The sequence below is a fragment of the Acinonyx jubatus genome, chromosome X, assembly GCF_027475565.1.
Source record: "Acinonyx jubatus isolate Ajub_Pintada_27869175 chromosome X, VMU_Ajub_asm_v1.0, whole genome shotgun sequence".
Lineage (NCBI taxonomy): Eukaryota > Metazoa > Chordata > Mammalia > Carnivora > Felidae > Acinonyx > Acinonyx jubatus.
In genome coordinates, this window is record NC_069389.1 from 46,840,922 (window position 1) to 46,854,862 (window position 13,941).

A 13,941-nucleotide genomic window follows, 5' to 3' on the forward strand; every position below is an offset into this window, starting at 1 on the left:
ACAAAGAAAATAAGTGGTTAACTGATAGAGATCACAGTCATACAGGACATGAGTCTCCATCTGTTTGTAGATATTGTAGTAAATTACAAGAATAAAGGTAATCTTATCACAAGCCTAATATCTAGGAACCTATAGACTCAGTTTCCTGGAGCCCCAACATAGTGATATGGGGAACAAAGGCAAGAAGGAAATGGCAGGTAAAATTAAATTTCCTTATACCTGCAGCCCATTGACAAATACCTGAGGCAAAAACAGAGTATAACATTTCTCCAGGAACCAGTTACCATCCTAATGTTAACGCCTTACTAGAGGAAAAACAACCTTAGCTGGACAATAGCAAGGCCTCAGGTGTCTTAGGAGTCCTCTTTAGCATATCAAAGTCCCTCTGGAGGCCTCCCTTTTGACTTTACTTCCCCCAACTTCATAATATATAAGGAGCCACTCTTCACAACCCCAGTGCACCTCTTCCAGCCCACAAGTCCTGTCCTGTGATTTAATAAAATCACCCTTTTGCACCAAAGATGTCTTAAATAATTCCTTATTGGCCATTGGCTATGGAGTCCCCACCATCACCCCCAAAACCTCATCACCATGGCTCTATCAGTCAATGGTCCCTCCATAGCAGCAGCTCTCTTCCTGGATTGCATGCTTACATTTCCCAGAGGCTCCATTCTAGAAATCTAGGTGAAGAGAACAATGTTCCAATGCCTTGTGTACCCTGTGCACCATGTATATTCAAGGTTTACTGCTTGTGCCCTCTGGAGAAGTGGCTGCCCTGAACCTAACTGCACCTGGGCCCTCCAGAGCTGAACTTGTTGTGTCCTAGGAGCCTGGTGGTAGAATATGAGGACTATCATCTTGAAACTTTTCTGCCCACCACAGGCACTTTTTACTCTAAGCCTGTGATAGGAGAGGCAGCCCTGATGATCTCTACAACACAGTTGGGATCATTCTCCCATGGTTTGGACAATAGGTCCTGGCTTATATTATATGGCTTACAAATCACTCCATTGTCTTGATGAATAGCTCCTACTTTCTTTTAAGATGGGCTATCCATACTAGTATACTTAATCAAATTTAGTCACACCCTCTAGATTCTCTCCCAAGCAAGTTTTTTTTTTCATTCTGTTCTATGTTGGCAGAGTAAAAACTTCCCAAATTTTGAAGTTCTGCTCTTCTTATATGAATAATTTCACGTTAAAGTCATTTCTCTCTTCTCACATTTTTAAAATAATCATTCAAGAGAAACCAGGCTACTCCTTCAAAGCTTTGCTTAGAAATTTCCTCAGCCAAACATCCAATTTCATTGCTCACAAGTTCTACCTTCTACAAAACACTAGGACTCGATTCAGCCAAGTCCTACTTTATAACAAGAATTGCCTTCCCTCCAGTTTTCAATACATTCCTTATGCCTGAGACCTCATCAGAAGGACCTTTACCATTGGTATTTCTACCAACATTCCATTCACAACAACTTAGATATTCTCTAAGAAGATAGAAAGTCTCTTCTTTCTGGATCCTCACTAGAATTGCCTTTAAAGATCTATCTGTTCATGGCATGTAAACTTTTTCTAGAGCTCACTTCCATGCTCTTCCAGCCTCTGCCCATCATCTAGTTCCAAAGATGCTTGCACATTTTTAGGTATTTGTTATAGTACCAACCTCACTCCCAGTACCAATTTTATGTCTTAGTCTATTAGGGTTGCTATGACAAAAAGAACATAAACAGGATAGCTTATAAACAAAAGAAATTTATTTTTTTCAGCTGCGGAGGATGGAAAGGACAAGATCAAGGTGCCAGCATGGTCATATTTTCTAGTGAGAGCTCTCGTGCTAGCTTCGGCTGCACATATACTAGTGAGAGCTGTCTTCCTGCTTCATAGCCATTATCTTCTTACTGTGTCCCCACATGATAGAAGGGGTTATATTGCTATGTGGAGCCTCAAGGGCACTAAACCCACTTGTGAAGCTCTGTCCTTATGAATTCATCATCTCCCAAAGGTCCTAATTCCCAATAATTTAGGATTCGAATTTCAGCATATAAATTTTCATGGCGGGGACACAAACATTTAGACCATAGTAAAGTGTTAGAAGAAATGACATTAAATTAGTAATCCAAAAACTTTCCACAAAGGAAAGCTCAGGACAAGATGGTTTCACTGGTGAATTCGATCAAACATTTAAAGAATTATAATCAGTTCATCACAAACTCTTACAAAATATAGAAGAGAATGGAGCACTTCCCAATTAATTCTATGAGGGCATTATTACCCTGATACAAAAGCCCAACAAAGATATACAAGACAACCATAGAACAACACTTTTTGAATAGAAAAGAAAATTCCAAACAAAATACTAATATACTGAATTTGGAAACATATAAAAATGATTATACAACATGACCAAGTTGGATTTATCCCAGGAATGGATGGTTGGTTCAACATATGAAAATCAAACAAAGTAATAAAGCATACTAACATAATAAAGGACAAGAACCATATGATAATATCAATATATGCAGAAAAAGTATTTTGCAAAATATAAGATGACTCAATGATTTTTAAAAAGCACTCAAAGTAGGACTAGAAAGAAATTTTCCCAATCTGTTGGAGAGCACCTATGGGAAAAAAAGACTCTTGATGGTGAAAGATAGTAAGCTTTCACTTTAAAGTCAGAAACAACTCAAAGATGTCTGCTCTCTACACTTCAATTCAACACTATACATGAGGACATAGAGCAGTCAGGTAATAGAATGAAATAAAGAAAAAAATAAAAATAGAACTATCTCTATTTGCAAATGACATGATCTTCCATATAGAAAATCTTAGGGATACACAAAATAACTATTAGTGCTGATAAATAAGTTCATAAAATGCAAGATAGATAAATATACAAAAATCAGTTGTATTTCTATATACTTTCAATGAACAACCTGAAAATACAATTAAAATTTTTATTTATAATAGCATTAAGAAGAGAATACATAGGATAAAACTTAATAAATAATTATGAGACTTGTGCACTGAAATTTAAAAGTTTTATTGAAAACAATTTTAAAAGATCTAAATAAAAGGAAAAACATCCTATGTTTACAGACTGAAAAACTTAATATTGTTACTATGGCAATACTCCCCAAACAGATCTACAGATTCAATGCAATCCTTATCAAAACCCCAGCTGGCTTTTTTTGTTGTTGTTTTGCAGAAATTGCCAAGCTGACCCTTAATAAGGAAACAAAAAGATCCCAGAAAAGCCAAAACAATCTTGAAAATGAACAAAGTTAGCAATATCACACTTCTCAACTTCAAAACCTACTGTAATCAGTCTATCATCATCATCATCATCATCAGTACCATCTTTGCTATGATTTCTTCTATAATTCATTTTATTTTTGCAATGACCTTGCATAGTAACTGAAGCTCAAATGTTTTATCCTTGTAGAGTAGCTAAGATGGTGGCATAATAGGAAGATGCTAGGCTCATCTAGTCCCCTGAACATAACCAGATAACTATCAAATCATTCTAAAAACCCCAGAAATAAGCCTGAAGACTGACAGAACAAATTCTAAAACTAAGGCCACATCAAAGAAGGTAGGAAGTGCGGAGATACGGATTGAGGAAGAAACAGACCATGGATGCTGTGGAGGGGAGGAAGCTATGGTCTTGGAGAAAGGACAGAGGGAGAGGAGCACACAGGGGAGCACACAAAGTGAATACTTCCACAAAGCCATTGGCTGGGAAAAAGAGAGTGGCTGATTTTTCTGGAGTTCTTGCAACTGGTGGGGCTTAAAGAGTGGAGTTTTAAAGGTTAGCGATGCTTGGGTGCCTTACTTCTGGAGAGAAAGCAGGGTAACAACACGGGGCAGAGGGCATGGAAACAACAATCTGAAGAGTTCTTGGGGCACACAGTGGGTGGCTTGTTCTTAGAGCACATCCCTGAGGCAGCATTTTAAGGAGACCCCTCTCCTGGAACAAAGGAGCTGGCAGCCCACATTTCTATTCCCTGCCCCTAAGTATAAACACAGAGCCACCTGAGGGAAGCAGCTCCAACTGGCCACCTAGCTTGCTTACACCAACTTCCACAAACCTGCGTTCTGGTGGGTACATATATGCCAGTGTATATTGAGATATACATTCCCTGTCTGTATTTTATCAATAGTTTTCTCATTGCTATTATTGATTGGTTTAATTGCCATAGTGAAATTTAAGAGACTATATATATATATATATAGAGAGAGAGAGAGAGAGAGAGAGAGACTATATATAGAGTATATAGTCAGTATATATAGAGTATATTCCAGTCAATAACAGCAGGATACATATTTTTTTCAAGCAATCATGGAACACTGATCAAAATAGACCCTTTTCCTTGACCACGAAACAATCATCAACAATTTGAAAGTAATTGATATCATACAATGTGTTCTTTGAACATAATGGAATGCAACAAGAAATCACTAACAGGAAGGCAATAGGAAAATCTCTAAACAAATCAAAATGGGACAATGTGTTTATAAATAATCCATGGGTCAAGGAGGAGACCACAAAGGAAATAAAATATACATGAAGCAGAATTAAAATGAAGCTGCTGAAGCAGTGCTGACAGGGAAATTTACAACACTGAAAGCTTACATTAGAAAAAATTAAGTAATCTAAGTTTTTATCCCAAGAAACTTGGAAAAGAAGAGAAAAATAAATGAAATTACAGAAAAGGAAATAATAAACACCAAAATAGAAACCAAACTGAAAATAGGAAATCAGCAGAGAAAAATCAAATAAATTAAATGTTAGTTTTTTTCAAAACTGTTACTGAAATTGATAAGCTTCCAGCAATTCTAATAAAAATACAAAAGTGGACACATATCACCAAAACCAGATAGGGTGTTACAGAAACTGGTCTGGATCACCTGGCAGAAGAACCAAGTGGCCCTTGGAGATCTTGGAAAGCAAGAGGTTTATTTTACACAGCTCAGAGGAGCTCATTCTCCAGAGATCTGAGCTCCTAGCCTAAGCAGTGGGGACAATTTATAGTCTGTTGGAGAGGCAAGCTGGGTGGGAAGAAAAACCCAGGAGGGGAATCTTCGGGCAAGGGACTGGAATTCCATCAGTCCTATCGTCCATTTTATAACAGATTTTTCCCTATCATCCCCCCCTATGATCCCCCCTTAAACAGATCTAGGCTGTATTAGAGGGCATCATCTTTATTTATTTTGGGCTGGTCCTTTCTCTCAGTTCCCTGACTTTGGTTGTGACTATTCCTGACTGGTTTATAAAGTAACAGCATTCTTCTCCAAGGAAGATGCAGGTGCCCCTTTTCTCGGCAGTGAGGAAGTCAAGTGCCCATCTGTTCTGGAGGACAACTCCTGCCAGGGAACTTTTTTTTGGCTCTGCAGGGACACTAGGGAGCTGGCCACTCAGTCCCACAAAAGAGCCTATGCCTCCTATGCCAGTCCCTATCCTCATGGCTATTCCTGCCCCTAGGAGGATGGATAGTAACACTGCTCATTTAGCCTGGGCATAAGGCTGAAGGTTAACCTAAGTACCAACTTTTATCTTGAGAATCATTTAATCTCTTTTTCCTGAAGCTTGAGGTACATACATTAGTGCAAACACTTCCCCAAAATGGCATTAGCAACCTCCTTACTGGCAGGCAAACCAGCAGACTGAAAGAGGTTACACCACATTTAAGCTTTTTTTTTTTTAAATTTTTTTTAACGTTTATTTATTTTTGAGACAGAGAGAGATAGAGCATGAATGGGGGAGGGTCAGAGAGAGAGGGAGACACAGAATTTGAAACAGGCTCCAGGCTCTGAGCAGTCAGCACAGAGCCTGATGCGGGGCTCGAACTCACATACTGCGAGATCGTGATCTGAGCCGAAGTCAGACGCTTAACGACTGAGCCACCCAGGCACCTCCACATTTAAGCTTTTAAACTCCCCAGATTCTTCCACTGAAAGTGCCCTGCTCTTACAAATGCAGCCCAGATTGGAGGTAATCAATACCAACAAAACATCCTATCCATAAGAGGAAGGTGAGCATGAACAGGAACCTTTCGCTGTTTCCCCAGCTTTCTAGGGGCAACCTCTGCCAATCCGATGACAAGGAGTAAGGATAATCTATTTTATCAGACCAGCAATTTTTCAAGCTTCTGCTGTATGTAGACCAGCCAGCTTCTGGGGTGATATCGGGCTGAAAAGCTAAGATCGGATTTGGGTCAGTCTTCCAAGTCTGGGGCTCCTCAGAATTGGCCCTCTTAACTCTGTAGTGGTGGACCCATGCAGTGATACCTGTGATCTTGAGGGCAGTAGGGGTGGCCAGAATCATGGTATATGGTACGGATATGAAGCCCAGTCCACTGTAGTTTGAGAGGGTCTTTTTTCTAGTCTTTGACTTAGACTGAGTCCCCTGGTGAGAAGTGGTATACAGGGGATTCTAAAGAGATTGGTGCCCTGTCTATGGTATCACTGTAACTCATTTAGAGTGGCCCCTAAAGCTTGAAGTTGTTCTCTTATTTACTTTCTGGGAGGCCCCCTAAACATGGAGGAGGCCTCCCAAAAGGGGAAAAACCTTGAGTTCCTGGTGTGCAACGGGCATGCAGGGGGGCCAGGGGCAACAGATCCAGCCATGGGAGGTCTGTTTCCTGACAAAACTTGGCTAAGTTTCCCTTGAGGGTGCAATTCATTCACTCTACTTTTCCTGAGCTTTGAGGCTGGTGTCCGCAGGTCCATTATCACTGTGGATTGTGGCCAGCAGGCCAAACGGGGGGGGGGTGGTCAATTTCTTCTTTGAACTCCTGGTGAGGGTCACAGGGAGCTATGTCTACCTCCTTATTAGCTGCTATCTTGGCTGCCTTGTCTGCTAGACAATTTCCTCATGCTGTAGGGTTGTCTCCCTTCTGGTGTCCACACTGTTTTAAGAGTGACCTGTGGATTCTCACAGAGGAGCCCCTGGTATTGTGCTAACCGAGAATTGGAGGAGCATGAGAGATGAGACAGCATGGGGAACCTTGACATTTAATTCTTCTCCCAGGATGAGTTTATCTGCCTCCTTAATGAGCAGAACTGTGGCTGCTTGTGCCCTAAGGCATGGTGGCCATCCTGCTACTGGGTCCAGCCATGCTACTGGGTCCAGCCTCTTTGACAGGTATGCTACTGGCCATTGCCAAGGGTCAACTGTCCGTGTGAACCCCGAAGGTGACCTTTTCCTTCTCATGTGCAAAGAGAATAAAAGGCTTTTTTTATATTTGGCAGGCCAAGTGTTGGTGCCTGCCCCAAGGCAGCCTTTATCTCTAGGAAGGCAGCTTCAGCCTCCTCTGTCCAAAGTGTTCTCGATCCAGCCCTAACAAGAGATTATAGAGGGGTCTTTCTATTTGTGAGAATCTGGGAATCCAGATATGGGAGAATCCCACAGCCCCCAGGAATTCTCCTAGCCCCCTCTTAGTTTGGGGCTGGGGTAGGGAGGTGATGACCTTCTTTTACTCCAGCTATACTGCTCTCTTTCCATGAGAACCAATACCCTGAGTCCGACAAGAGCTGTAAGGCCCTTGTGCCCTCTGTACAATTCTCTCAGGTATTGCTGGCAAAAAGGAGGTCATCCACATACTAGAGAAGGATGCAGCATGAGGCTTCCCTTGGAAAGCCGGAAAGGTCTTTGGCCAGTGCCTCTCCGAAGAGGGCAGGCAAGTTTTTTAAACCCTTGTGGGAGACACATTCAAGTCAGTTGCATCTGATGTCCTGTGTCTGGTTCGGTCCACTTGAAGGCAAACAAGGGTTGGCTTGGGGGAGTCAAGAGGAGGCAGAAGAAGGCATTCTTTAAGTCTAGGCAGGTAATACATCTGGCAGAGCCTGGGATCTGGCTGAGGAGGGTGTCAAATGGGGTGTAAGCCTCGCATAGCCTCTCATAATAATCCCCGAGTGATTCCTTTGTGCTGTGCATATTCATGGCCTTCTTAGCCCCTGCTAGGATCCCCCAGAGGAGAGCCTCTTGGTACCGGTGACTGTGGGCCAGCATCTGGAGGGCACTTACACCTGGCTGAGGGTCCAATATGACCTCTGGTCCAAGGGAGAGAGGATCTGCTGAGTCTGGAGGGGTGGGGAGACCGAAGGTGGTGGAGTATTGGGAACCAGGAGGTTCATATGGGGGGGGGTGCAAGATTGGTTCTTCCTCTGGATCACCAGAGAGAATTTGTGGAGGTCAGGACTTCTGTTGACCTTCCTGGGGCCATTTTGTCGAGGTGGCTAAGACCCTAGCCTGTCCCTGTTTGTTGCAGGTAAATCACACCCAAGGGGGAAGTGTTTGGGCAATATCTAGCCAGGAGTCCATATATGGGAACTGATCAAGGTAACTTGTGTCTCTGGAGACAACATGCCAGATGCAGCAGACTGTTGGGACATCTAAAGTTCCCTCTGGGGGACATCCTACACCAAAAATGGGCCATTCTAACACACATAGGGTCCTTAACTTGCCAGCGGTTATCTTAATTCCATAGTCTCCCGAAAACCCCTTCTTTGCTCTGTCCTGACTCTGTAACGTTTCCATGAGATGGAGTCACAAAGACAGACAGAGGGATAGGGATGCCCCCTCTAATGAGAAGACCAGTCACATGCACATCTGGCCATGTTCCAAAGGAACTTAGGTGATGCTTAGCCATAGCAGTCTCAGATTTGTGACTTACAATCGGAAACTATTCTGATGCCGCCATAGACTGTATGCCATTCACCCCAGAATCACAGACGGGCCCACTCAGACTGGAAGACTCAGACTCCATGGGGTTTTGGGGACCTTAAGGGTGACCGCCCAAGAGCCACAGACTTGAACTTGGCAGGTAAGCCAGACCAAGTTGCACATTCACACTCACATACACACCAGAGGTTATTACATTCCCTCTGTCAGAATTTCTACCTCTGAGACCACTGAGGTCTCCGGGTAGTGATCAGGTCCCCTTCCACCACTATGGGTGGATCAGACTGAATTGGGGCCCTGTAACTGTGAGACCTCTGAAGTCTCTGGGGAGTGATCAGGTCCCCCTTCCACCACTATGGGTGGGCTGGACAGGACAGAATTGGGGCCCCAAGCCTTACTGGGATCCAACATTTGATGCAGGTTCTCACCTGCCAAGTCTCTTGAGTCTGGTGAGAAAGGCAGAGCGGAGCTGGCCTGAAGCAACTGAGTGGGAGACTGCTGAAATTTCAGCAGGGCATGCGTTCTCCTTTGGGATTCCTAATTCCATCACTGCCTTGCCATTTTCACAAACAGGTGGCAACAATGGGCCAGTGCGGTTGAATTTCCTCGTCAGGGAACCAAATGTTATGGAAACTGGTCTGGTATTCCTATATTATGCTTTTTAATAGCTGCAGATTCTGGAATGATATTCCATTGATAGGGAAAAATCTGTTATAAGTGGATGAAAGGACTGATAGGGGAATTCCAGTCCCTGCCCAAAGACTCCCCTTCTGGGTTTTTCTTCCCATCCCGCTTGCCAGGCTTGAACATGAAAGGGCGGACCTATGCCAGCCGACTCCGTCTTGTTCTGTGTCCTCCACCTTGAGTGACTATGTCCCTGACATGCCCCCTTTCTGGGAAAATCACAGAAACCTCAGACCTCCCCTTGAGTAACCTCCCGCTCACCCGTTCAAACTTCCCTATCAAAACATGCACAGCGACCTTCGTAACAGGACTCTGACCCTTCCCCAGCCAATCAGCCGAGGCCACGACCCTTCCCCAGCCAATCGGCTGAGGCCACAGCCATTACCTCACCAACTGCCCCTAGACCCCTATAAAACCTTTGTGCTTTTGAAACTCACTCTCTCTCTCCGGTATCTCACCGCTGCATCAGTGCAGGTAGGGGATTGAGCTTGAGCTAGCTGGAATAAAGGCTCTTTTGCTTTTGCATCGGACTTGGCTCCCTGGTGGTGTTTGGGGATCACGAATTCTGGGCATAACAAACAGACTATAAATTGTCCCTGCTGCTTATGCTCAGGACTCAGACCTCTGGAGAATGATCTCCTCTGAGCCCACTGGTGTAAAATAAACCTCCTGCCTTCCAAGGTCTCCGAGTACCGCTTGGTTCTTCTGCTGGGTGATCCAGACCATAATATAGGAATACCATGAACAACTGTATGCTGATAAACTCAACAATTTAGAAGAAATGGAGCAATTCCTCAAAAACTGTTAAAACTCATAAAACATTATGATGAGGTTTTGAGGTAAGGGTGGGGTCCAGAGCCAACGGCCAAGAAAGAATTCTTGAGACATCTTTGGTGCAAAAATGATCTTATTAAAACAGGGGACAGGACCCATGGGCAGGAAGAGCTGCCCAGGACTCTGTGGAGAGACTGCATATATTTGGGAGTTGGGGGAGGTAAAGTCCAGGGGAAGCTTCCAATTAGATTTTCATATGCTGAGAAAGACTCACAGGATACTGGAGACCTAGCTATTGTCAAGCTAAGGTTGCTTTTCCCTCTAGGAAAGCATTAACATTAACATAGTAAAGAGTTCCTGGAGAAATGTTTTACTTTGCCTGCCTCAAATAGTTGTCAATTGACTGCAGGTTATAAGGAAATTTAATTTTATCTGCTATTTCCTTCTTGCCTTTGTTCCCCACATCACTATGGAGGGGAGGGTGATGTTGGGGCTCCAGGAAACAGAGTCTATAGGTTTCTGGAGATTAAGCTATTGAGAAGTTTGCCTTTTTCTGGTAATTTACTAAGATATTTAAAAATGATGGAAACTCATGTCCTGGAGGACTGTGATCTCTATCAGTTAACCATTTGTTTTCTTCCCTTTCCTTTCTTCTTGGGCAGCCAGGAGTGCTGGAGGAATATCACACATATTCCACCTTGGGGTGGGGGGGTGTTTGCAGCTTATCAGCTTGTCTTATGCTCCATTATCAGATTAGATATTTGAGTAGCACAAAACTACTAAAGAAATTAAATTTTAATTAAAAAATCTTCCAAAAAGAAAGACCCAGGAACAGATGATTTAATTGGAAAATTCTATGAATCATAGAATCTTCTTTAAATAAGAAGTAACACCAATCTACACAATCTCTTTCAAAAGTTAAGAGGAGGAAAATCTTCCCAACTCATTGGAGGAGGCCAATATTAATCTGTTACCTAAACCAGATGAAGACAATACCAAAAAGCCACATTATCAAATCTCTTATGAATACAGGCACAAAAACTGTTAGTGAAATATGACCAAATTAAATCCAACACCATATAAAAACAAATTATATATCATGGTCAAGTGGGAGCTTCTCCAGGTATTCAGTGTTGCAACATTCCAAATTCAATTAATGTTATCTGAATAAGCTAAAGAAGAAAATAACATGATTATGTGAAGGGACACATAAGACTCCTGACAAAATCCAACACAAATTCATGGTACAAACTTTCAGAAAGTTAGGATAGGGGTGAATTTCCTAAACTTGATAAAGAACATCTACAAAAAAAGCCTATGGCTAAGACAGAGTGTTTACCACTAAGACTGAAAACAAAGAAATTATTCTTAGTCTCTCCACTCTTACTTAAAAAAAAAAAAAACAAACAAACAGTAAACTAGCCCCTAAAACAAGTAAGATAATAAAACTAAATAAAAGCAAATTAATGGGAAAGGAAAAAAAATAGAACTGCCCTGATTCAATAACAACATTGTCTATATAGAAAATACAAAGAAATTTACAAAATGCACACACACTTGCGCACGCATACACACACACACACACACACACACACACCAAACAAAAACTAAAAAAAATGAGTTTAAATCAGGTCTGAGGATACAAAAGCAGCACGCAGCTTGGCGCCTATGTCTGCACCTCCTGGTCACAAGCCTGCGGACACCCCTGGCAGGTCTTGGGGGTTCAGCCACGCAGTCGTCTGGCTCCTCCTCCTTCCGCACAAGGCAGGGCAGAACCAAGGGAGCGCGTGGGGTTCCTGCCCCTCTTTCTGACAGTCAGTTGGGCCCTTTGGCTGAAATTGCCCTGGTGGTGACCTCACAACACGACTGTTCTAGCCCAGAGTCTGGGAAACTAAGCGACAGCGTGAACTGCCACACCTTGCGTGGTCTCTGCTGCAAGGACCATCCTCTGCATCAGAAGTGACCATGCTCAGCTAGCCTGCTGGGGAAGGTTCACTTAGGAGGAAAGGCACTTCTTTCGTTCACACTTGTGCAAATGACTCAGAGCTTACTCACCTGGCATTTTGCTATAGCAAAATGATAGGGAACAAAAACTAAGATGTTTGAAGGCAGTAAAACCTAAATAAAAAATAAATATCATCATCCAAGAAAGACCTATTGGAGAAAGCAGAGGATGAAAAAGAAAATGAAACAGTGTTTTATTCAATGTATTTCAGCAGTCTTTGTGAAATTTAATTTAAAAAAATATGGCTACTTTTTCTTCAAAGAACTGTGCTTTTCAGTGGCAGTTACATCAAACCAACCAGACCCTAGGTGTTAACTCTTTGCTATGATTGATTATACTTGGGGACATGTTATTGAAGATACTCATGCTAGGAATGAGAAGGAAAAATACCTATCAAGGTTTTATGGAATATTTTTGCATCTCACTAGAGTTCATTGCTCTTTTACTTTTGGCAAATATACCCATTATGACCTATTTTATGACATATTTTTAGGCGTTAAGTTTACTGAATACAGTATCTGCCTATTTACTGAAATTGTTTCCTTTAATCATGGCTTTTTGTATCATCCAGGTTTCTTGATAAAATGTATAAATTACTTTCTGATTTTCTCTAAAACCACCAAACTTCCATTTAAGAATCAAAAGTTATTTTATTTCTTCACAGTAATTTTCATTTGGATTTCAGTCCTTGCTTATGTTTTGGGAGATCCAACTATCCACCAAAATGTGAAGGCACAGAATGTTTATTCTTATCAATGTCCTTTCTACTTGAGTATTCAGAGTTACTGTCTGTCATTTCCCACGGCTGATTTTATTTATAGCTTTAATAACATCTTGGTCAGAAGTTACTACTTTAGTAAAGGCTATTAGGATATCTTTCTATAGGAATGAGAGTCTCCTATATTTTTCTTTTCATCCATCTAGTTATATGGTGAGCTTTAAAAAAGTACTCCTGACTGAGCTCACTACCTGTTTTCTTGGTAGCTGGTTACCATTTGTCCTACTTCAAATTGTCCTTTTACTTAAAATACATATAAGCCAGAGTATATAGAAATGAACATTCCCTGTATTTTATCAATAGTTTTCTCACTGCTATTGTTTATTGGTTTAATTGCCACAAGCATAATTTAAGAGACATCACATTACCTGTGGATTAATGTGTCAACTGGAAATGATGCCTAATTACACTCACAATTTATAATATGGAGCAAATTTAAAACCTTATACCATTAATAATTTGTTACATGCCAATTATATCTCAAAAAGGCTGGACAATTTTGTTAGTATGCTGTCATGTTGAAACTAATTAAAACACAACTACAATAAGAATCATCATTTACAAACAGGTAGGCACGATGGCTCAGGACAAATAAAAAACTGAATTGAAGTCTCTCCTTCTTGTTTTCATAAATTCTCACTATGTGTCTTTTGGAACTATGCTATTATTTATTAAACTGTATGTTTTTTTTTAAACAAAAAAGTAAAATCACATTACCATCTAAAATCACTCCAGAAAAATGAAACACTTGCATGTGCACTTAACAAAACATATACAGGATCCATATAGTGAATATTATAACATATTGATGAAAAAAAACTAAAGAAAACTCAAACAAATGGAGAGACCTTCCATAGTCATGGATTGAAAGATTAAACTAGAAAACATGTCAACACTTTCCAAATTGCTTAATAGGTTTGATGCAGTGGTTATCAAAATCCCAAGAAGGTTTTTTTGTAGATGAGCCTATTGAAAAATTTATATGGAAATTTGGGGTGCCTGGGTGACTCAGTCAGTT

The 13,941-nt window shown here is 41.4% G+C and overlaps 1 pseudogene; it reads left to right on the forward strand.

Annotated features, from left to right (window-relative positions):
* Positions 1–12,386: 12,386 nt before the first annotated feature.
* LOC106986523 (probable G-protein coupled receptor 160) lies at positions 12,387–13,455 on the forward strand (annotated as a pseudogene).
* The last annotated feature ends 486 nt before the right edge of the window (positions 13,456–13,941 follow it).